The sequence below is a fragment of the Vulpes lagopus genome, chromosome 5, assembly GCF_018345385.1.
Source record: "Vulpes lagopus strain Blue_001 chromosome 5, ASM1834538v1, whole genome shotgun sequence".
In the NCBI taxonomy this organism is placed as follows: domain Eukaryota; kingdom Metazoa; phylum Chordata; class Mammalia; order Carnivora; family Canidae; genus Vulpes; species Vulpes lagopus.
This window is the reverse complement of record NC_054828.1, coordinates 58,842,718-58,866,236: the sequence shown is the minus strand read 5'-3', so window position 1 is coordinate 58,866,236 and position 23,519 is coordinate 58,842,718. Positions and strand designations below refer to the sequence as shown.

The 23,519-nt window shown below is 38.5% G+C and overlaps 1 long non-coding RNA gene across 1 annotated transcript in view; it reads left to right on the top strand.

The window, feature by feature from the left end:
• Positions 1-16,056, top strand: part of LOC121492148 — a 21,362-nt gene extending 5,306 nt beyond the window's left edge. The window contains exons 2-5 of the long non-coding RNA XR_005988124.1: positions 2,685-2,817; positions 4,745-4,815; positions 5,210-5,258; positions 15,992-16,056. This is a non-coding gene — a long non-coding RNA (uncharacterized LOC121492148). The remainder of the gene's footprint in view (positions 1-2,684; positions 2,818-4,744; positions 4,816-5,209; positions 5,259-15,991) is intronic.
• The last annotated feature ends 7,463 nt before the right edge of the window (positions 16,057-23,519 follow it).

Genomic DNA, 23,519 nt, shown 5'->3' with positions numbered 1-23,519 from the left:
TCCAGAAATTAAGAGTAGTGTGATGTGACTATTTGGTGGGGTGCAAATGAGGACAGCAAAAGATGCTAACTTGAAAGGAAAGACAGAAGATTTTGTAGGATGACAAGCCATTAAAAGACCTTCAGCAGGGACGTGACATGAAAAGACTTACATTAAAAAAAAAAATACCCAGTTATGTGGAAGACATGCACTAAAAAAATGGTAGCTCTTTATTGTGAAGCTACACAATGGCCATGAGAGCGAAGTTGAGGTCACAGATTCAGAAAATGGTATCCATTAAAGTGCCATGCCGAAGCTATCACTTCCTCTTCTGAGTTATCAAGGAAGATAAATTGTGACATCTAAGTTATAGAGGAAGATAAAGCTGTGTGTTATCCCCTTTCAGCCACAACCTAAGTTCAACCTCTCTTGTGCTCTTTTCTTTCTCTTCTCCCTGCCTACATCCCACCTTTAAGACTGCTGTGAGGATTAGATTTGCATCATGACACAACTGAACTACATGGTTCAAAAACTAGTGTGCCAACTCAACAACAACAATAAAACAACCCAATTAAAACATGGGCAAAGGGCTTGAGTAGACATTTCTCCAAAGGACATATGCAGATAGCCTACAAGCATAGGAAAAGATGCTTATCATTAGGGAAATATAAATCAAACCACAATGAGGTACCACTTTGTAACCATTAGGATGACTGTAATTTTTTTTTAAGAAAAATAACAAATGTTAGCAAAGATGTGGAGAAATTGAAACTGTTTTCATTGCTGGTGGGTATGTCAAATCGTTTAGCCAGTGTAAAAAATAGTTTGGTAGTTCCTCAAAAAAGTTAAACAGAATTACCATATGACCCAGTTAATTCTACTCCTAGATATACACTCAACAGTATTGAAAACAGGTGTTCAAACAAGCACAGGTTACACACATGGTGTGGTCTGAATATTTGTGGCTCCCCAAAATTACATATTGGGATCCTAAGGCGTAACGTTATAATGTTAGAAGGTGGGGCCTTTGGAAAGTGATTAAGTTATGAGGGTAGGGCCCTCAGGAATGGGATTAGTGTCATAAAAGAGAGCCACAGAGTTCCCTAGCCTCTTACACCATATGAGGATACAAGAAGTCTAAGAGCCAAAAAGGGGCCTTCACCAAACCATGCTGACACCCTGATCCCAGATTTGCAGGCTCCACAGCTGAAAGCAATAGATTTCTGTATTTATAAGCCACCCGATCGGTATTTTATTTAGCAGTTCAAATGGACTATGACAATACAGGTTCATAGAAGCCCTATTTACAAGAGCTAAAGGGTTGAAACAGCCCAATATCTATTAATGGATAATTATAAACAAAATGTTGTATACACATATAATAGAATATTACTCAGCCACAAAAGGAAATAAAATACTGATATATATGACAACATGAAAAACATTATGCTACATGACAAAAGCCAAACACAGAAGATTATATATTATGTGATTCCTCTTATAATAAGTAACTAGAACAGGTAAATTCACAGTAGGGACAGAGCAAAGAATGGTAGTTGTCAGATACAGGGAGGAGGGAGAATGAGGGAAAATTACTTAATAGGTATGGGGTTCCCTTTTGGGGTGATGAAAATGTTATGGAACTAAATAGAGATGACAGTTGCACAACATGGTGGATATAGTAATGGTTAATTTCATGTTCATTTTACTTCAATGCCATAAATAAATGAAAAATATATTTTCTAATTATTATGAAAGCCTCTTCACAGAAAGTGATTGTGACTCGCTGCTCGAGTTCATAGACCCTTGCCTCAAGTCACCAGTAGTGAACAAAAGGTAGTTTGCGTTAAACCACAGTGGTACCCCTTCCAGAGCATTAATGCCCAGGCATTCTCTCCTGTTTCACACCACCAGTAGCCCCAGTGAGAGCGGTGTGTCTCCTATGTAGGTCGTTACCTCTACCTAGCTGAAAACTGCACTGGGGCCCTAGTTTTTTCTTTCCATTGTCTTGTCTTCCCACAGTGCCCCCTGAACACTCCCAACCTTGGGCTAGTTCCAGGGGCCTTTTGGAGGCAAAATTTCTCTCTTCGAGTTGCTGAATTTTCTTTGCGATATCTTTAAAGTCCTCACATGCTGTTATACGAAATTATTATGTCTTCTTATGTCTATTAGCCTATAAATTCTGTGATGGCAAGAACCACACTGCTTTGGTTCACCACTATACCCAACACATGGCACAACAAGGAAATTTAGGTGTTTAGATGCCCATCTCGGTAGATCTGGCTTCCCGGTGGCCGAGCATCACAGCATGTGAACAAAAAAGTCTGATGAATTGGTTTTCAGTTTTAACATTTTAACTTTATCATTGTCCTATGTGCGTAGGAGAGGAGATTGACTACAAACAAGTTAATGCTTCTCTAATATCACCATTCTCCTCTCCAGTCAAAATATCACCTTGGCTCCCTTACCAGCCGATGAAACACAGGCTCTTTCTCAACCTCTTCCACCTGCAGCTCTCCTATGCTGCTCGTTCATTACCACCTGAAGGTAAAAATTCTAGGATATTAATTCAACATGGTTTGAAAAGTGAAATAACATTTCAATTGTTTCTTTCTACTCAGAATTCAAATTGTTTAATTTGTTGTATTAAAAAGAGACAAAGCATTAAACGCCCTCTCACTCCACATTTTTTTCTTTTATTCCAGGTGACTCACTTTTGTCCAGTTACTGACTTCCCAGGAAATGTTGCCAGTACTAGACGCTGAGATTGGACTATTTGATTGCTCTATACAAACAAAGCCTTAATCTAGCTGTAAGGCTCAAAGAAAGACTCTACAGGTAATAATTACAGACAAGGGTTGTTCCAAAAGAAAAAGATGTTTTGACACTGTTAAGAATCACCATGTGTAGGTGCCTTCTATGTCAAGTACAATACGTGGGAAGACCAATTTACTAGTCAAGATGGTTTCGGGTTTGAATCTCATCTCTGCCACTTACTGTATGAGCTCGAGCAAGTTACTAAACAGCTCTGAACAGCTGTTAATTTTACCCATATTTGCCAAATGTTACCCAATTTTTGATGCTGCTTTCCTCATCACAATCCATAATTTCCATAAATATACACCTACATTTCCATATATACATAGGTCCCAATGGGAAACAAAACCAGATGTTAATAAGAAAAGAGCATTTTTCAAATACTGTCTGATTCTTGGGAGGCTCAGAAATGATTTTCATAGTAAAATGAATTTAAATCAATTCAATAACTAGCTAGATGATGCCTACCACATTCAAGACACAGGAGAGATCCAAAGATAAATATGATATAGGCTGTGCCCTAAAGCAGCTTACAATCTAGTAAAAACCTGATACTATCAGCCACATGACAGATCTTATTATTCTAACAAATCCACTTCATCGCAACATGGCCTGTTCAGTGGATCTCACAGAAAAGAGTTCAGACAAAATCAGTTGGAAACAGTATAGGTAATATTGTAGAATCTTTGGGCAGATAATCTTGTTTTACAGAATAACAAAACAAAAATAAAGTTTCCCAAATTATCCTGTGACTGGCTCTGTTGTTTGTGTTCACCAGGTAATAACTCAATTATCCTTTTCTATGTAGATGGCACCATTATTTATGAGACCATAGCAGAGAAGCTTTGGCAAGATTATTTGCACAAGGAGGTATTTCCTTATTTGTACTAAACACGATGACATTTAAGCAACTCGAGGGAAATAAATTTTTACACTGTGCTGGATATTCTGTGCTAAGAATTTTTATGTGGTGCACTAGGTAAATTCCATGTAAGATAATTTTCCTTAAGAAACAGAATGTTCACGAAGACATCCTTGTTGATTTTTTTTTATTATTGAAAAGGGTTAATCCAAAATTTGACCTTATAAACAATACCGGCACACTATGAACCAGACACTTGCAATTCACTGTTTTTCTCTGGTATGCTAAGCCCTCTAGGGAGGAGAAGGAATGGAACATCATTTCCTCTCCACAACTAGGTAACTATTAATAGTCCAGCATGCTAATGAAAACCCTAGTGACCTGGAAAAGTTAATATGCCTTTCAGTGTCTTATTTATACCAAAGGAATAACTCAGGATCAAATCCCAGATGTATACACGTTTTTATACACACATACACAACACAGTTCATGGACTTATCCCATTCATGATGAAAGCCAGAAAGAATTAATTACACAGTCTATATTTCTTTTGGTTTTCACATTACATAGCCGATGATTGAGGATGTTGCAAAATAATAAAGTTCTATCAGAAGTGCCTTTAGGAAAATGACAGACCAAATTCTGGAGATATGCAATCAGCTGGAAAAAAAAATTACAGCATTCCTCCTCTGAAAAACTTAATAAAACTCAAAGGTTATGTCAAAAAGTGAAACCAGTAGAATGAAAAATATAGTCTTAAATAAGTTTTTTTTTTTTTATGATAGTCACAGAGAGAGAGAGAGAGAGAGAGAGAGAGAGGCAGAGAGAGAAGCAGGCTCCATGCACCGGGAGCCCGACGTGGGATCCGATCCCGGGTCTCCAGGATCGCGCCCTGGGCCAAAGGCAGGCGCCAAACCGCTGCGCCACCCAGGGATCCCCTTAAATAAGTTTAAATATCAGTTATACAGGCATTCCCCCAACTTATGATTGTTCAACTTATGATTTTTTTGACTTTATAATGGTGTGAAAGCAATATGCGTTTAGCAGAAACTGTATTTTAAAATTTGAATTTTGATATTTTCCTAGGCAAGTCATGTGGTGCAACACTCTCTCGTTACTGTGGTGGGCAGTAGCAGTGAGTGGCAGCTCCCAGTCAGGTACGTGATCATGAGGATCAGCAACTGGCACACTTGCAACCCTGCTGTATCCATATGACCATTCTGTTTTTCCGTATGGTATTTAATATATTACATGAGACATTCAACACTTGGTTATAAAATAGCCTTCACGTGAGATGACTTTGTCCAACCATAGGCTAATGTTTAAGTGTTCTGAGCACATTTAAGGAAGGCTAGATTAAGCTGTGGTGTTCAGTAGGTGAGATGTGTTAAGTGCTTTTTGGCTTAAGACATTTTCAACTAGGGGCTTATTGGGATGTGAGCCTATTGTAAGTTGGGGAAGATCTGTATATACGGACATTATTAAAATGATAACATAATTATAATAGGCAGAATGTGTATCATGGTTTACAAGTCTCTTTCCTTTTTTTAGGTGTCCACTTGGACTTCCTTCCAGAAGACTCTCCTGGCTCGTAGACCAGGTTAGGTGCCCTTGCATGTGCTCCTTAGCTTAGCATTTGTCAAGTAAGCCTGGCAAGAGTTCTGTAAGATATATGGAGTTTTGATTGTCATGCTACAGATAAGAAAACTGTGTTCAGAGAAACTGAGTGACCTGTCTTACCAAGATCACTAAGCAGAACCAGGAACCAAACTCCTACCAAATGATTCCAAACCCCACACTTTGGCTGCAGGTCACAGGGGAAAGGTCAACCTGTGGGCCTCTCTTCCACTTACTCTAAGACTGAATCTACTAAACATTAAATAGAGAGATGAGCAACTATCTGTTTACTTTGGGCAATAAGCATAGACCATTTGGGTAATAATGATAAGAACGTATTGAGCACTAGTGCCAAGTGCCAAGCACTTGGCTAGCTGCTTAGTGGGTTCTCCCATCTTATTCTTAAAACCTCCTGTCAGATACAATGATTATTCCCCTTCATCCACTTCCACACTTTACAGTTGAAAAAACTGAGGCTCAAGGAGGTAAATGACTGGCCCAAGGTGACACCCCTGGAAAATGACAGAGCAGGCTCTCTACCCAGATTTCTGACTTTTTTTTAAGATTTTATTTTATTCATGATAGACACAGAGAGAGAGAGAGAGAGAGAGGCAGAGACACGGGCAGAGGGAGAAGCAGGCTCCCTGCAGGGAGCCCAATGCAGGACTCGATTCCAGGACCCAGGATCACACCCTGAGCTGAAGGCAGATGCTCAACCACTGAGTCACCCAGGTGCCCCCCAATTTCTGATTCTTGAGTCCACTTGCTTACGTACCACAGCTATTACCCACTTCAAGCCCCTCCCCCCAAACTTTTTCCTTAGATATTTATTTGAGAGAAAAGTATAGGTTACAAGGTAACAGGTGCCCTGAATTATTTTAATAACTATTGAATCTAACCCTTTTTAAACACATTTAGACATATACTAAGAATTTTCCTCAGATTTGCGTTCACATTCTTATTCAACCACTTAGCAAATGGAAAGACTGTGTTCACGTGGCTGAACCTCCAAAACTCAGTTTTCCCCATTTCATAAAAGGAGCTGATAAGACCAGATGAATAGAGTGGTTGCACCTAAAGTGAAATCACGTATCAGAAACCTCCAATTGTGGAACCCTCTAGACAGAAGTCACTCAATAAATATCAAGCCCAACACCCTCCCTTCCCTAGCTTTAAATATAGGTATAAATCAACCACACATCGGATAACAGAAAAATCTTCTTTCATTCATTAACTCAGCCATTCACCTCAGAATATTGTTGACCTTTCTTGAATCTCTCCAGTTAAGATTTTAAGATGACAGCTTCCTAAAATTCTTTTTTTTTTACATTCTATATATGGATGGCAAAAGCCCCTTGAACATTTTTATTTTTCTTTCTGTTTGTTTATACAAGTGCTATATCTTGAAAATAGTATCAATGATGATAGCTACTCTCTCTAGTTCTACAATTATCTATTAAGTGCCTCTTGTGCCAAAAACCACCCCCACGCCCAAGGAGCTCATAGTTTGAGTAAACAAACAGAAGCATAGCTAGGACACTGTGTGATAATGGTGCCATAACAGAGGCATGTACCAAGTTCCATGGGAGCAATTAATTCTTTTCAAGGTGTTTGTGACTAGTTCACAATGGAGGTGACATTTGAGTTCAGCCCCAAAGAATGAGTCACCTGCTCCAAGGCCTGAGGAACATCATCAGAGTCAAATTTCAAGGAGGGTATCTTGTTAAAACTATGACACAAGAATGCCACATCAGAGAAAATACTCTTATTTTGCTTGGTCCTCATTATTAAAGACAAAAGAATCATGATGACTTTCAGGGTTAATCAGCTAAGTCATTTGATGGTGGTTTTACAAAGCGAATGTGTGGTATTTAACTATCCCAAAGCCACCATTCTGTAGCACTTAGGATTCTGAGCAACGTGAGTTTTTCCTTTGAGGGCTCATATATAATGAATGCATGTTACATTAAAGATTATTGAAGATTGTGAGCCTTCTTTTTAATGTGTTAAGATTGGTAGCTTTTAAAATATTGATGCATTTGTGCAAGTTACTTGACTTGAATTTTACAGTAAACTCAGAAAGGAAAATGTCAAAGTTGAACAAATTTTAAATGCACTCTTTTAAAAAATACATCTTAAAATGGGTAATGTTTTGGGATGAATTAGTCCACACATCTCATCCTGGAACTCAAATAAGTAGCTCAAGGGTACAAAATAATAGGATTGAAATAGCAATGAAGGCTTGCAGAAATGCTCCCAGACTTGTTTTTGTTCTATGTGTAACCCATGTTTTCCTACTTTTTGCCTCTAATTGTTCTTCCATGTGTCAGCATATGAACATTTCCTGTATGCTGACAAATAAGTCTAGTAGCCAATCACGTGGCACCTGCTACTCTCTTCCTATTGCTTTCATCCTTTCACTGTTCACCATGTCCAACAGGCATTGCCATCTCCTACCACAGCTGATGCCATGGAACTGATGTCAGGATGACAAGGCGATATTAGTGTTACATGGAACAATTGGGAAGAATGTCTCTCTTCCTTTCTTGACTTACTCTCTCAGAGAGACAGGACTGAGGCAGATATCCATGGGCCCCAGAGATGGACACCATTATCAGTACAGTGGCCCTTTCAAGCTTTACTCACAACCTTCCCATACCTCTTTCCATAGGACTCAGACATCAGGCCCTGGGCAGGAGACAAGATGACTGACAACCCAAATTTCTCTCCTCTGTAATGATTAAAGCTTTGTTTCTGGGTCTAGCTTATGCCTGGCAGCCTTGCCTGTCAGAACAAGTCCTCTCCAAAGACACCCTGAGACTGTGTCATGGAGATACCATTTCCTCAGATAAAGCCAAATTAGTCCTCAGAGATCACTTAGTTTGGTATTATAGGATTCTTGCACTTACTCTCACTTGCTTTAGTTACTTGATAAGAAGAGGTTAAGCCCCATAACAAACCTTGGAGGAAGCTAATGTGCATTTTTATTTGGTAAAAGGTAAATAAAGAAAAGAAGGAAGGAAGGGGGAAGGGAGGGAAGGAGGGACGAACATAGGGAGGGAGGAAGGTCCTGTCAAAGCCGTACCTTTCCCGAAGTGAATGTTTGGTAGAAATGCTCCATCTCTGTAACCACAATACCTAAATCAGTCTAATGATTTCAAATATTTTGTCCATTTTCCTTAGAAATAGTACCAGCTAGAATTGATATCACATTTTACAAAGCCTTTCCATATGCATTCCTTCATTCCTATAAAATAGAAAGTATTTTGATCTCCATTTTCCAGAAGAGAAAATTAAGCAGTCCCTCACACCCAACCTCACCGCACTGCCCTCTTCACTACTAAACTTTACCAGCTGTTCAAACTACACTGAAAATAGCATTTCCTCCAAGAAGACTCACCTCCATCTTTGGCATCTGTTCCAGTACAGCAGAGTACCAGCTGGCCTGAAGGAGCTTGGGATGGCCAGAGCTCATCAGACGCATCGCCTCAAGCCTAGAGTTGTCCCATTCATTCCCCCCAATGCTGTATGAGTAATAATATTTTCCATGTGTGCCAGGATGCGTAAAAGGCTAAGAAGCACTACCATGGAGTCATGGCTAAGAGCATGGGTTTCAAAAGCACTTATTAGCTCCGTGACTTTGAGCAGTAATCTAACTCATCCAGTGTTAGTCTGCTCACCTGGAAAATGGAGATAGCAACAGTAAACACTGAGAGAGCACTTACTACCACGAGGTTATCTCATTTGCTTCTCACAATAGTGTTGAGTAGGTAAATCATAGAAAGAGGAGGCTGGGGCGCAGGAAGGTGAAAATCAAACCTAAGTAGCTTGAACTTAATGTGGACAGTATAAGAGCAGTGACTCAAAATCACGCCCGTATTTGTTTGTAATCACTACACTACCCTGGGATCATAACTGAACCTTCCCCACAGACTTGTTGTAAGGACTAAATTTGATCATCTGTATAAATGATGTTCTTGTTTTCTCAGAATCATAATTGAAGACCAAAACCACCAAGCACTCCTGCCACTGCTCTGCAGGCTGAAGTGAGAGGCATCTCTGATAGGTAACTAGAGTTACCACCCACTATCATCCCACACATGCTACCTCACCACCCCAGCCAACATACAGGGACTTACAGAACTGCTTCCTGCCCATGTAAGCAAAGCGGATGAAAGAGGCTAAGGGAAACAGGTGCTGTGCCCACACTGCTGAGGGAGGGAATATCAATTTCAAAGCCCTCTTTCCTAGAAAGATGGACCCTGCACTTGACATCCCAAGAATTGAATGGGCATACAGGGTAATTGAAATCAGGAGCCATATCTTGCCATAATTGGAACTGCATGGTGGGCAAAGAGGCATTTGCATCAAAGTTTTACACAACTGGGATGGGGGGTCAGCTGGAGACAATGGCTAAATCCATGGTGAAGCCCTCTCAGGCCCTCACCTATGAAATATGGAAACGGTGATGCATTACCCATGGGACTGTCACAAAGACTACATGAGATAATGTGTGCAAGAGTCCCTCTGCAAAGTGTATCCACAATTAATGTTAGCTCCCTTGCCACACTCTTGCTACTCAGTGTTTAAAGCCTGGATAAATACTTTGAGTGTGGGAAGAGAGGGGTAGCTTTTCATAATGTCAGATTCAATCTAAAAAGAAAAGTCTGTGTTTGCAAAGTTCTATCTCCCTGGATTACCAGACAGACTCTGAAATTTATTAACCTTTTTAGTCATTTGTGAGCACCAGCAAGAGAACTTTTTTGAATAATCAAAAAACCCTCTCATTCTGGCAGCTAAATAAAAGGAGGCCAGGTGTTCGGGATTAAAAATGCATTACCCCCACCACTGACTTTGTGGTGATGGTGTCAAGAATTTTCTCTTTCATAATATGTACCATTTCTAAAGTAGAGAAAGAGGTGGGAAAGGGAACAGAGATAAGAGGACTTTAGGAACCATGGGGGTGGACAGAAACCTGAAGGGTGAAAGTGGCAGAGAGAGGAGAATTCTTTATTTTTTAACCATTTATGGTCTTCTTCCCTCCCCTTAAAAATAAACCCTCTTCCTGCCCACAGTGAATTGAGTGGACAATATCTGGGGTTCCATAACACCATTTGTATATCTATTTGAAGGCATGGACATTGTGTATCTTTTGAACAAGATTAAAAAACACTAGATACACAGCCACCAGATTTCCTCTAGAAATGTTTCTAAGAAAAATGCCCCACATCCACAATATCATTTTTTAAAATTAGCCTTAGCCCAGGCATGCCTGGCTGGCTCAGTTGGTGGAGCATGCAACCCTTGATCTCAGAGTTGTGGGTTCAAGCTCCACATTGGAGGTAGAGATTACTTTAAAATAAAATCTTGAAAAAAAAATTACCCTCAGCACAAGGCTAAAACTATTTTCTTGAAGTAAAATTAAGATTATTTCTGGTTGCTAATAATACTAACTGCACACATGTTGAGTGTGTACTCTCTGTGCCAAGCACCATGCTAAGTCTTGACATTCATTGTACCCTTTTGGCAGATGGGGAGATTTTAGCTCAGGAAGCTATTGGACTGGATCTGGGCCACAGAGCTCATATGTGGTGGAATTAGTATTCAAACCCAGGTCTCATCCAAACCCTGATGTAGTCACCCTTAGGAACCTGTAGTGGCTGCTACTTGAGTACTCAAGCTGAGCTCTGACACTGGGCGCCGCAAAGAACACAGGCTATGGGAAAGGCAAGAACTGAGATCCAGTGCTGGTTGTTACAGAAAGGAGAGCTGTATTACAAGCCCTTCAGACTTTGTACACAACAGGCTCGTGGAGCACCATGAGGCCATTTTGAGGCCCAAGGATTACTTTGGAAAGCCTTCTGTAATTTCAGAGTTTAATGATATGAAATTAGACCTAGGATCCTCAAACAAACCCATTTCGAAACTACAATACCCCTGGCAATGAGCACTTCCATTAAATTTGAGACCATTATGTCTCCATCTCTGTGTGAGGGAAATAGATGCTTTTACGTTAGAACAAATATAAAACATCATTTTCATCCAGTACAATTTCCTGAACTCCTTTTATCCAATTTCCCAATTTTTCAGATATTTGAAACTGAAATAAAGCTTTCCTCTTAGCCCATTTTCTTGTTCACTTTAACTCCGCAACAAAATTATTCTTAGGTTTTATCACTGCCCTATTTCTTAGATAGGATTTGGGTTTCATTATTTCAACTTGGGGTCAAAAATAGAAAAAAAAATGTTCCAGAAGCAAAAGTTTGTTATTTTCTCTATAACATAATCATTGCATCTTTACACCATTGTGCTCAACCCTTGTACATTATATGGGAGATCCTTAAACAATTACAAATCTGCTGCAACAATAATTTCTGGTATTCAGGTAATAAGAAACATCTTTTTTTTAAGATTTTATTTATTTATTCATGAGAGGTACAGAGAAAATGAGAGGCAGAGGGAGAAGCAGGCTCCATGCAGGGAGCCCGATGCAGGACTCCATCCCGGAACTCCAGGATCACACCCTAAGCCAAAGGCAGACATTCAACCTCTGAGCCACCCAGGCACCCAGAGAAACATCTTAAAGATGAGAAACACAAGGTATTTACAATAGATTGAGAAATGAAACAACCTAAATATAAGGGAAACATTCCCCAATCTTATGTGAATAAAGATTACATACATCACAATTAGGAAAAGTTTCATATTTTTTAAACATAATAAAATATTTTTAGTCTTTAGGCCAGTATTTTAAAAATCCTTGGTTAAATATATTTATTGTGCATATATGTACATTTACTATGTAAGACATTCTCTAAGATGCCATTAGGTTACTGGACAAATAATAAATACATGTGTCACTAACTTCAAGAATCTTTCAATCTTAAAGGAGAGGTAAGAAATGTGCTTACAATCTATAATATAAAGATGAATGTGATAAGTGCTATAAAGTAAGGTTCCTTTTTACTAGTTAGTGATATTCCATTGTATGGGTATGCCATAATTTGTTTACTCACCATTTTGATGGCCATTTATGTTGCTTTTAGTTTGGGGCTATTACAAATAAAGCTATTTTCAGTATCCATATACAAGTCTTCATATGGACATATGCCTTCATTTCTCTTGTGTTAGTATCTAGCCATGAAGTGACTGAGTCACACAGTAGGTTTATGTTGTGCTTTTTAAATAACTGTCAGGCTATTTGCCAAAATGGTTTATCACTTTGCATTCCCACCAGTATTGTATGAGAATTTCAGTTGTTCCACAACAGAACGTTTGGCATGGTCGCTGCTTTTTAATTTTGGACAGTTGAATAGGTATGTAGTGATATCTTATTATGGTTTTCATTTGCCTTTCCCCAATGACTAATAAGTTTTCATGTTTTTATTTGCCACTTTTATAGCTATTTTGATTAAGTGTCTGGTCAAATCTTTTGCCCATTTTTAAATTATTATTATTATTCTTGAGATTCCAGAGTTCTTTATACATTCTGCATATAAGCTCTTTATCAGGTTTATGACTTACAAATATTTTCCCCACTCTTGAGAAGGGCTTCAAAGAGTAGAAGTTCTTTTTTTTTTTAAGAGTAGAAGTTCTTAATTTTGATGAAGACTAATATGTCAATTTTCTTAATGGACTGTGCTTTTGACATTGCATTTTAAGAAATTTTTGCCTAACTCAAAGTCACAAAGATTTTCTGTGCTCTCTTCCTGTTTTATAGTTTACATTTCAGTCTATGATCCATTGTGAGTTAATTTTTTTGTATATGGTGCAAAATTCATATGGTATGAATTGAAGAGTTTTGGGAAGAAGCTCGGTGTTTTTTTTCAGATTATATATTTAATTGTTTTAACATCATTTGTTGAAAAAGTTATCCTTTTTATTCAAATATCTTTGTCAAAAATCAATTGACCATGTACGTTAGGTCTATTTCTGGGTTCCATTGATTTATTTGTCTACCTAGATGCCAATACCACTTTGTCTTAATTACTAAAGTATTATAAAACTCTTGAAGTCACGAAGTGTAAGTCCTCCAAATTTGTTCTCTTATTTCAAATTATGTAAACTATTCTGGATCCTTTGCATTTCCATATAAACTTTAGAATCAGCTTATTAGTCTCTACAAAAAAAAAAAAAAAAACCCACGCTGGGATTTTGATTGGGATTGCATTGAATCTATATATTAATTTAGAGACAAAAAAAATTTAGAGACAATATGTCTCTCTATGTTGTTTTTCTTTAATTTCTCTCAGCAATGTTATATAGTTGTCCATGTACCAATCTTTCACATCTTTTTTCAAATAAATCCCCAAATATTTCATATTTTTTATGTTATTTCAAATCATTCTTGTTTCAGTGTCTGATTATTCATTGCTAGTACTATATATTGAAATCCAAAGGATTTTCGTATATGATCTAGTATCCTACAGTCTAGCTTAGGTCATTTATTAATTCTGGGAGTTCTTTTATAGATTGCATAGGATTTTCTATGCAAATGATCATGTCATCTCTGAATAAAGAGAGTTTTACTCCTTTTTTTTCCAATCCAGGGAGCTTTCTTCTTTTTTTAGTGCCTGATTGCAAAAAAACTGTGACTCCAAAATCCTACAGTCCTCCCAAAGAACACGAGGTACTAACTCATTGGTGCTAGCACTTTGTAAGAATTCTCAAGCTCAGGAGATGTCTCTCCATCAGTAATGACCAGCTGTAGATACCCCAAGTCATGTCAGTACTAGATTTAAGTTTGCCCTTCCATTACTTTGGCTTCCAGCATATATATGTTTACACTTAATATGCATTCAGCATCTTTTTAAAGCTTCCACACTAAGCTTAACTAGCCCATTCTAGAACTAGACCTCCCCAAACCCATTCTAAACTTTTGCATAAGGCTTTGGTCATGATTCTGGATTCTCCTTTCTATTATGATGAGTTACTCCTCAAGTAACATCAAAGACAGTTGATGTCTTTGCCAAATGACCTAGGTTGAGTCCATTTTAATTCATCTGATACTTTTCTAATAATATTAAACCTCAAAAAGGCAAATTTTATCCACTACTTCTCAGAAGGCTCCTTGCACCTTATGCAGATATACCCATCTTTTTTTTTTTTTTTTTTTTTTTTTTGGTCAACGTAAAACAAAAGTTCTGTTACACACTTTCCTCTAAACAATGGTATCTGTTGGTCTTACATATATTTAAAAGAGACTATTCTAGAGATTGTTCTCAGGTAAAAGGATATCTGCCCCAAGGAAATTTTTATATTCTAACACTAAAAAATAGAAACTACTGGCAACTTTCAAATAACAATTTATTCTAATTTTTAAAACTATTACAGCTTTAAAAAAAAAACTGGGATCCCTGGGTGGCGCAGCGGTTTGGCGCCTGCCTTTGGCCCAGGGCGCGATCCTGGAGACCCGGGATCGAATCCCACGTCGGGCTCCCGGTGCATGGAGCCTGCTTCTCCCTCTGCCTATGTCTCTGCCTCTCTCTCTGTCTCTCTGTGACTATCATAAATAAATAAAAATTAAAAAATAAAAAAAAATAAAAAAAAAAACTATTAGAGCTTAGTCTCAGTGGGCACCCCTCCAAAGAAATTTTTTTCAAACCTAAGAAGAATATTTTAGAAATATGAATATAACAGTGATTTGAGAAGTAAATGACAATTGGAAAGAAAGGTGAGTCAGGAAGATCAGTTACCAGACTATTTTAATAGCCCAGGTCATATATAATAAGGATGTCACCCAGAACTAATAGTAATAATGGAAAGAAAACAGTGAATGTATGAGATCTTTTTATAGAGAGATTAAATAAGATTTAGAAAATGGACTATGGAGAAAAGGGAGAGAAAGAAGTCAAAGATGGCTAACTAGTAGAGAAAATGGTAGACCACTTGCAGAAGAGAATGGTCAATACATAGGAAAATATGATAAGGGGCAAGTCTGAATGGAAAGGTGATCAGTTAGATGGTAGGCATGTTGAGTCTGGCTCCAATGTTGAGAGGCAGTAAGAATTGAAAGAAAGTAGGAATCAGAAAACCTGAGTTCTAGTTGTGGCACTGCCACTGACTCACTGGGAGACAGTGACAGACACTGTGGAAGCTGGCCCAACATTCATTTTCCACTGCACCTTCTTCCTTTTTGGTCTCAAAGAAACCAGATTTAGTTTCTGCATTGACCCAACTTGGTAGACCATGTGCTCCAGAGGAGACTGGACTCAGCCTCAGGGGGTAAATTCTGATTGGTCTAAGTCATCCCCAGGGCATGTCACAAGTCTGACCAATGAAGCATGAAGGAAAGTCATCTGTGTGCTTCAGGGTAGCGAACTCTCACTCTTAAGAAGAGCTATACCACAAGAGATGGTCTGTCCTTTCAGTGGACATTGTCAGATATGAGTGAGACACTAGGAACCACTTACAGCCATCTAACCACCAGGAGCTGGCCTGTAAACAGACCAACATGCTGTGGATGGCAGAGCCAGGAGAAAGAGAAAATGGGCCCCTGATGCTGTCATTGAACAGCTTTGGAAGATTACACATTTACACCAATTTCACTGGGATTTCTTTTTTTTTTTTTTTTGAAGCTAAAGCCATCCTTACTGACCCAGCAGCTGTGGCCCAAACCAGTTTACTCTGTACACTACCATTTCTTACTATGTAAATTGACAGTGGTCTCTCCAAGAACTCTTGTATCTCTAACCACCTATGATTTTATTATTACAGGTAAAAATACAGGTCAAAAAGGAAGAATGAACATCTAGAGAAAGATCAAAAATACAGATACTGGAATAATCTATGGAATGTAAGACTTAGAGTCTTGGGGATAAATGAGATTGTCAAGTGAATCTTAACTGATTGCTACACATGTTAACAATAACATCTCATTTTATCCACACAACATTCTGCAAGGTGGGCATCATTGCCATTTTCTGTGAACAAACCAAGACACAAATGTCAAGAAAAGTATGAACAATGTCCCAGACTCTACGAGATTGTCAGAATTTCAACACATGTTTCAGACAGGTCAAGAAGAAGGATGACTAAGAAAAGGTCAAACATCTTGATGACTGGGAGGTTCTTTATGCCTTCAAGACAAACATTGCCAGAAAGTCCTTAGGGATGAAAGCTAGGGTGAACGGAGGGAGTGAAAAGTGAGAGATGTTAAGGAAGTAAAGACCATTTTTATCAGAAGCTTAGCATTCAAAGAAAAGGGAAAGATGAAAAAATACTGGAAGGGAAGAACAAGTCTGAGAGAAAAATTATTTTCGTTCTTGTTTGAAAAGACCCAACCATATTGGTGAGCAGAGAGAAAGGGACCAGTGGAGGAGGAAAGCTGAAGGAACAGGAGAAAGAGGTCCTCTCTGATGGTATAAGTTCTGGTGGACCCAGCAGAGGATGTACTGTTTGCCTTCCCTCTGTTTTCTGCTCCTTGAGCTCCAGTTGACTTGAGGGCTCTGAGAGCCGATCGATGGCCAGACTGAGCTGATGTAATCACTGCTACGAGGTATTAATAATGAATGAACGTTATTTCTTTTATGTGTTATTTTAATAGCCCTTTATAAAAGGATCACTGGAAAAAGACCAACATATCTTTCCAAAGTTTATTTTTAAGATGCATAATTAATACAGAAAAGCATTACTATACAGCAAAAACCAACATTTATCTCATTCTCCTAATAGAATATGACCTATGGAGAAGGAAAAGATGAAAAATATTATTAAAAATAAAATAGTTTTATATACCAAGTCCCAAATTTCACTGGGAAATTTCCTCGACCTACATTACAGGGAGAAAATCCAAACTGAATAACAGAAGATACTATTTAGTAAGAACTTAGTATATGCCAGGCCCTGTGTTAAACAGATCTTACACATTATCCTATCTAATCCTTATAATACCCTATGAGATGGGTTATTAACATTATTATATGCTGAAGAAACTTAAGCTTAAAGATATTATATCCCAGAGATCCACCTACAGTACTGTCCTCTATGAGTTTTCATAAGTGAAACTGTTATTCATATATACAGAGTGTTAATTATGTTCTAACAAGTGCTGGGTGCTTGCTAGTCTTGTGGCAACTGTGTGAGGTGTCTCTTTCTATTATCTTTATTACAGATGCAAATCTAAGGACCAGAAAATTAGCCACCAGATCCTAGAGCCCATCCTCAAATCAATATGGTCTGATTACCTACAAAGATTTTTAAAAATAAAGTCGAAGTAAGACTCTTTAATTTGAAAATGCTTTATAGGATCATGTAACATATCCAGCAAGTATAAGCCAAATCCTCAATTCCCTGGAAGGAATAAAGTATAGGGTAAATTTCTAAGGATGAAAATGTTGCCTCTAGCACATAAGCTTAATAGTTAAAAATGTTTGAGTCAAAATTGAATGCCAGTTATGAGACACTAAACTGTGATGTGTTTAGTACTTTCCCCTTAATAAAATAGTCAGTAGTTGATGTTCCAAAGGAAAGAATGTATTTTGTTCTGTGGTGCAATTCGCTATTAGCTTCCAAATGCACATTGGCTTGGGCCTTTAAAGGGCCCTAGCTCATTAGTTTTCTCTGAATTTAAAAAGTAATAACTAACATAACCAGAGATACTGCAAAGCATCTTTTAGCACCAATGTCATTACTCCATTTAGTAAAAAGAAAAAACATTACATGAAAAACATTCGGAGCCGTACTGCCTTGATTTAAATCTAAGCTCTGCTATTTACTTACTTACCTGTGTGAACTTTGATGATTTTCTTATCCTTTCTATGTCTTGTATCCTCAACTGCAAAATAGAGAATAAAGGATGAGGTGATGTGTGCAAACCCTGGCGTGTGGTAACTAAATGTTAGTTGTTATACACGCTTGGATGTTTATAACACCATTGATGGCGCTCTCAGTTTATTCTTGCCCAACTGGACAAATAAAAATTATAACTTTTTTTTTTACAAAGCATGTTTTCAGTGTTATCCTGGGTTATTCTTGCAGGAAAAAAATCCTCTTTGAAAATCTAATTCTGCCTCTTCTGTTGTTAGGACCAGCTACATCATTTACAGGACCCAGTGATAAAAAATGAAAATGTGGGTCTCCTTGTTCAAAAATTAAGAAATCCAAAATGGCAACAGTGTTAAGCCAAGTGTGGAAACTTTCTCAGCACAGGACTCTGTAACTGCATGGGTCACATGCCCATGAAGCCTGCCCTCCTTGGCACCACTTTCTTTGATGAAAAAATAAGATGCCAAGCTCTCCAGATTCACTCAGTTGTTCATTTATTTCTTGGAATATTTTTTTCTAACCCTACCTTTCCAAGAAGAGATTTAAGATAATTCTCTTTCTATAGATATAGTCTGAGAATGAAAATATTCTTCAGAAAACCAACTTCCGGTTCCAGGGCCGATTTTTACTAGGTTGTTAAACACAACTAATCTCCTGGAGCATGGAAAAATCAATCTTGGAATTAATAAGGATTCGTTCTGTTCGGTGATAGGCTCAGAGACTTTTTCCTGGACTGAGAACTGCCCTACTCATCTCTACACAGGGGCAAAACGTCAATGAAGCCTGAGGCACTGAGGCAATTCTTGACCTCTGACCCACAGCATGAGTCCTAAACTACCACCTAAAGGTTATTATTCCCATTGGGAGAGCCAACTCAAGTTTTTAATATGCTTTTCCCCTTGTGGTTTTTCTCAGGTTGATCCCTAGATATCATTCAATGGTATTCAAGACTGAAATTTATTAACAGTAGTTCTATATCAATATTAGGTTACCAGTGTTAATCCCTATTGAACATTAAGAGAAACACCAAGCCCCCTTCTTAATGAAGAGCCTTGATTTTATTAGGTTCAAATAGCAAAGAAGGATAAGACTACACATAAGTATAGTGTCTTTTATTTCAGAAACACCTAGTGCTTAGCCTGGATTTATCTCATATGTCCTTCCTATGGACTATATAGCAAGGAGAAACTCAATCTGTAAAAGACCCAGATGTTCACTCAATCTCCTCTGAAACTTCCTTGAACTGATAGCTAATGAAGAGTTGCCATTTGTTTAATTCATTTGCTCCGTTATTTTAACGTAAAGACCCTTCAAAATTCTCAGAAGTCTTGAATCTCCAGGAATTGTCTGCAAGTAAGGCAACCCTAGTTTTTTCAAGTATTGACAGATATTAATAACAAAAATATAGTAATACTTGCTTAAATTAGCTCATTTTCTAACGTTGCTATTTATCAGCATTTGAATTTGAGCTGTGGTTGGCTAGGCCAAAGTCAGGAAGCCAGACAGCCCTGTAATCAGATCATGGAATAGGGCCAGGTGTCAGTTACTGAAGCCAAAGAAATATACAATCTTGAGTCCAAAAGTAGACCCAAAACTATGAGGATAAGCAGATTAGAAGAACCAAGCAAGCAGTCCATGTGTAAATGGTGCCACATTGTACAGTGTAGAACCTTTACAACCTGATCAACCCTGACTCGAGAAGGCATTAGAGGGAAATTAGTACTCAGGACAAAAAGCAGTCTCTACAAGGATGGTGGTATCTGTAGGACATGTTGGTTATTGCAAAACAAGGTCAAAACTTAAGTACTCAGGAACTGGATCACAAAGATTAGAGCAGATTACAAGGGAGTTAAAGCTACCTCAAAAAGCTACTGACCCAGAACTTCTTTTAGTGACCTGCTTAGGAATAAGATTAGGCCCACGAACTGGGCTTGAATGAATTTATAGATAAAGAGATTAGTGACAGTGGTGTCAGCTCACATCAGCTCATGAGAGCCAATTGTTAAAATACAAGGAATTTTGGGCAGCCCAGGTGGCTCAGCAGTTCAGCGCCACCTTCAGCCCAGGGCGTGATCCTAGAGGCCCAGGATAGAGTCCCATGAGTCCCATGTCGGGGCTCCCTGCATGGAGCCTGCTTCTCCCTCTGCCTGTGTCTCTGCCTCTTTCTCTCTCTTTCTGTGTCTTTCATGAATAAGTAAATAAAATGTGTGTGTGTGTGTGTGTGTGTGTGTGTGTGTATGGAATTTTGTAAGCCAGATGTTAAACACAACCATTATTAAAAATTAAATTATATAAACATATAACTAAAGACATATTAAACACAAAGGTAATAAACATTCAAAGCTCATCCCTTCCTAATCACTTCACCATGTTTTACTATTAGCTGTGGTTTTGAAATTCTTTATGTCTGCTGTAACTGTGTGGTGGAAATATTTTAAACTGGCATGATACTTAGTGAATCTCTTCCCACTTTCATGTTCAGTAAATGTCACATTGGTAGCTTGAAATTGGCCATTACAGGAGCATGTACACCATGGAAATCGAAAAGCACAACAGATCAGGGCTTTCTGTGGGGACCTGGAAGAAGGAGGTAACTGTTAAACTTGTACTGGCACGTCACTGGTTAGTGTCCCCAGTACAGAGTTACAACACTGAAAAGTGTTATACCAATGGAGGTGAAGAGGATAAAGGATTCTGTGACTGCTATTTGCAAATCCCAACCCAAAATATAACAGTCTTCATCATGTGATCCCAATTTACCTATCTAGATTTAACCCATACCCCCTATTCTCTGCCCCCTCAAGAATCTCCCCAATAATATACCATGTTTTCTCACACCTCCATTTATTCAACATGACATTTACCAAGCTCCTACTTAATACTTGGCACTGTGCCCTGGATTGAGGAATCAGAGATGTAAGAAATCCTTCCTCCCCCAAGTAGTTCATAGAAAGAAAAGGAAACAACAAATAGATGAATGCTTCACATAGGGCATAAGTGCTGTGACAGAGGCAGATGTGTGCATGTGCTTTGTGGAAAGGTGACCTTGAGGAAGTTACTTAGCCTCTCTGAACCTCAGTTTTCTCATCTACAGAATGAGATCCCTCCCTCACAGAGTTATTTTGAGGATTGAATGAAATAAGGAATGCAAGGCATTTAGCCTGATGCTGATGATATATAAATACTTTTGCAACATTCGTCTTTATATTAAGCACCCAAGTGAAAAAGGGAATAAAGAATATTATTGATAGAGAAAATGGTGCATGCAAATCCTAGATGCATAAAAGATTATAATGCGTTTCCCCAATTGCATTTTTAAAAATATGACTGTAGCCCAAAATAATAGGGAAGTGGGAATTTACCCTCTTGCCAAAAAAATAGCCACTTCTTTTTTTTTTTTAAGATTTTATTTATTTATTCATGAGAGAAACAGAGAGAGAGGCAGAGACATAGGCAGAGGGAGAAACAGGCTCTATGGAGGGAACCCAATGTGGGACTCGATCCCAGGACCCCGGGATCACGACTTGAGCCAAAGGGAGACAGATGCTCAACCACTGAGCCACCCAGGTGCCCCCAAATAGCCACTTCTTTAACTTTCTGTAACTATCACTCCCAGTTGTCAGACCCGAGATCCATCTTACACTCCTTCTTCCACCCACTCCTACATTCACTCAATCACTAAGTCCTGCAGAGGAGTGCCTCTCAACCAACTGTAATGAGGTCCACTTTGTATTGCTTGCCCATATGGTCCAATACTTGGATAAAATACAGTAAAAATTAATTACTGGGTAAATGAAATAAAAAGCAAAGATCTACAAAATATAATCCAAGTTTTTCATTATTGGATTTAACAGGTAACTGTTAAATCCTTTAACTTGCCACAAAAGTTTCTAAATTCTTTCTGACGATTTCTGTATTTATCTCATAGCAGACTAGTAACCATCAATTCACAGACTGTCACTGGTTCAGGAACCCTACTTGGAGAAGTGTTGCTGCAGAACACAATACATCCTTAGCATTTCTAAAACACTCCACTTTCCTTCCTTAGTTCAGCCTTAAGGCCTTCATCATCTCTCTTCCAAATAACAACCTCAAAATGGCCTCACAACCTCCCTTATCTTGCATCCCTCCAATCCATTCTCCACATTATAGCCAACCAGATCTTTGTAAATCCCAAACCTAATTACATTCTCTTCCATCGAAACTCTGTCAGTTATCTCTCATTGCCTTCAGGACAGAGCCTAGAACTCCTCCATCTGACCTCTGCCTCCTTTTCCAGTCTTTTCTCACTAAACATCATCCTCCACTGCCCCACCATGCACGTGTGCACACACACAGTCTTACACTCTGTGCTACAGGTATACCAAATGACATGCAGGTCCACAAGCATGACTAGCTGTGTCACACCTCCATGCCTTTATTCAAATTAATGCCTCTACCTGAAACACCTTTCTCCATCTTCACAAAAGAAGAAGGAGAAGAACAAAAAAAATCTACTTACCTTCAAGATTCAGTTCAAGGGTCATATCCTCTATGAAACTTTTTCTGATTCCATCTCCCTGCTCAACCCCTGCCTCAGGGACCTAACACTCATTCCTTTGTGCATTCACTGCCTCCTTAACACATTGATAACTATAGCACGTATCACACGTATTTATGTCTATTTACCTCCCTAGACTATGAGTTGCTCTTGCATGGACACCATGTCTAGACTTCTTTGATTATTTCCCTAGCACTTAGACTACGCAGTTTTCAACATCTTCTTGGCCCTTATGAGTAGAAGGATGGATGGACTAGGATGAAATAGATGGACAGATAGGTGGGCAGATGGACAGACAAATAAATGATAGGAAAAAAAATAAAGTTGAAAAGGCATAAGAACCAAGTCAAGAAGTGCCTTGTATATCCTGTTACAGACTTGAGATTTTTCTCCTAAAGGCAATTGAAGGCCATGAAGAATTATAAATGGAAGTATGATAAAATCTCTATTGAGTGTTTGCAATATGGGGATACAGAGGAGCCTAGAGAGACCAGTTTAGAATCTATTGCAGCAATTCAGGCAAGAATATGGAGAGGAGATGGAGAGAAGATTGGTTCGAAAGATATTTAGGGGGCTAGACTCTGAGAACTTTATTGATCAATAGGAATGCGGAGGATGATTTCCAGATTTCTGTGTTGAATCATTGCAGCCAGTCACTGATCAGAGGATAAGAATAAGGAACAGGTTATTTGAGAACAAATAACACATGAGATCCTTCCTTTGTGCTCAGTGGCAATTTCAAAGCTGTTCACTTTTTTTCAAGCTTCACCAAAGATTCCGAGCAGAGAATCTTACTTGCTTCTCTTTCAGGAAAAATTATAGTCATTAGGCAAGAATCTCTCTGCTTCCTTATTGTCCTTCAAGCCTTGGTAGAGGAGGTGCCTCCTTGGATCTCAACAACGCTGTGCCTCATGACCTCAGCCCTAGTGAAGCCTCTTC